The sequence below is a fragment of the Scylla paramamosain genome, chromosome 12 (assembly GCF_035594125.1).
Source record: "Scylla paramamosain isolate STU-SP2022 chromosome 12, ASM3559412v1, whole genome shotgun sequence".
Classification (NCBI taxonomy): Eukaryota; Metazoa; Arthropoda; class Malacostraca; order Decapoda; family Portunidae; genus Scylla; species Scylla paramamosain.
The window spans coordinates 20,977,993-20,980,447 of record NC_087162.1 but is presented as its reverse complement, the minus strand read 5'-3'; positions in this window follow the sequence as shown (position 1 = coordinate 20,980,447).

Genomic DNA, 2,455 nt, shown 5'->3' with positions numbered 1-2,455 from the left:
AGTATCTATCTGCATGCGTCTACCTCGTAGCACAAGATTTACTTAATTATGTTCACTTTTCCTTCCTTTTATTGGCAAATTCAGAAACTATTCCTATTTATGACTTCAGTTGTTTTAAAAGATGAGATGCGTCATAAAATAAATTAGCCTTTCCTTCTGATTGTCTGACCGTTTCTTTTTGAGAATGCATGACAAACGTTTTTTTTTTTTTCTTTTTCGTGGCTGTATTTCCAAATACATGGAAAAATATAAAAAAAAGTTGACATTTTAGAATATAGGAGTCACGTTACAACAGTTTTCATGGTGTTACTACCTCAGAGCACTTGCAATATACGTACATTGCATCACGGCTTTCGCCTGACCGCCTTCACAGTCTTCAGCGCTATTTATACCTCGGTTCCTTGCGTGGAACAAAAAAAAAAAAAAAATTAAATTAAATTAGTTTAACTAGAACACCCTATAATAAATGTGAACGAGTGAGGAAGGGAGGGATGGAATGTCAGTCAGTCAGTCAGTCAGTCAGTCACTCATTCACTTACTGACTCACTCAGCCAGTCATGTAATCAGTAAGTCAGTCATGCAGGTGGGCAGTCAATCAGTATGTCAGTATTAGCCATTCGGTAAGTCAGCCAGTCAATTAGTTAGTCCGGCAATAAGTCAGTCAGTTATTGAGCGAGGGAGGGATTGAGGGAGTGAGTCAGTAAATTAGTAAATACAATTAGACAGTAAATGAGACAGATTGAATGAGTGAGAGTACGAATGGCATAATAAATTGATGAGTGATTGGATAGCAAGGAGGGGAGTAATGAAGGAGACTTTCTATGACCCAGGTAAAGGTAATAATATTTCAAGTTAAGAAGTGCAGTGAAGGTAGAAAGCTGCCGCCACCACCTCCACCACCACCATGGGCCTCCACCAGCCACCTGAAGAACACGGCTGGGATGGTCTCAAATGAGGTATGGTTAACTGGAGCTGCTTGAAAAAATGTCTGTCTTCTACACGGCAAAGTTTGTTTTCTTTGCTTCGTTTTCCCTCTCTCGTTTTTTGTTCCCTTTTTCCTCTTTCCTTTTTTCCCTTTTCATATTTTTTCTTTCATTTCTTTTTTTAGTGTTTTGCAAGGGGAGGTGTGTTTTCCTTGCTTCCTTCCTCCAATCCTTCTTTCTCTCTTTTTTTTTTCCATCTTCCGGCTTATTTCCTTTTCCTCTTTTCTTTTTTGTCTCTTTTTCTTTTCTTACTTTTTTCATGGTGAGGTGTGTTTCTTTCCTTGCTCTTTTCCTTCCTTTCTTTTCCTCTCTACCGTCTTTTTCACTGTTATCCTTTTTTATGATTTTATCTCTTTTCCTCTTTTTTTTTTCTTTTATCCATCTTTCTTGCCTTCCTTACTTCTTCGCGTTTATTACATTTTCAGATTTTTCTCAGTTTTCACCATAATCACTTTTTATATTTCTTTTTTAATTCATGATCGTTTGTATTTATTTATTTATTTATTTATTTATTATTTTGCGTCCCGTTCGTTGGTTATTCATTGTTTTTTTTGTTTGTTTGTTTCTAACACGATTTTTTTATACTATTGTTGTAGAGGTGGAGGTGTAATGAGACTCAGGTGTTATGAGGAAGCAACAAAAGCGAAATTAGTCTCGAGTAAACCCACCCCATAACACCTGTGCCTCTTTATAGTCCCCCAGAGGAAGCTACAAAAGCGAAACTAGTCGGTTATAAACTCGCCCAATAACTTCTGTGTCTCTTTACACCGCCTCGAACTTGTCAGAGTGTCTCAACTGTTGTTATTTATTATTATTATTATTATTATTATTATTATTATTATTATTATTATTATTATTACGATATCAATATGTAGCAATAAAAAACAAAGCAAACAAATACTTGAAATGTCTGTAATTGTTTTGTTATGATTTTTTTTCTTTTTTTTTTTTCTTTTTTTTCAGTTCATTATTCTGTATTGTTGCCTGCTTACATAAATGTCACACTTTAATACTTGTTACCTTCTCTGTTAATTCTTGTCTCGTGTCTTTATTTTGAATTTTCACAAACATAATTTAATTCTGTCTCCCTCACGCTCCTTCATTTACAGTTCATTCTTACTGGTCTCTCTCTCTCTCTCTCTCTCTCTCTCTCTCTCTCTCTCTCTCTCTCTCTCTCTCTCTCTCTCTCTCTCTCTCTCTCTCTCTCTCTCTCTCTCTCTCTCTCTCTCTCTCTCTCTCTCTCAGGAAGCCATAGTGTTGCCGCCACCTCAGACAGGCGGCAGCAAAGCACCGGACACTGAAACGCGCACAAGGTACCTGGCAGGTTGAGTTTTATTGGGATGTGCAGCTGTATGACAAAACAAGCAGTATGTTGGGGATCGTGTGTGGTAGTGAGCGTTGTCGTCAGGAACTGTGCCACGAGGGATCATTGGTGGATGCTCCCGCAGGCACATCGCGTACTCAGCCGTACT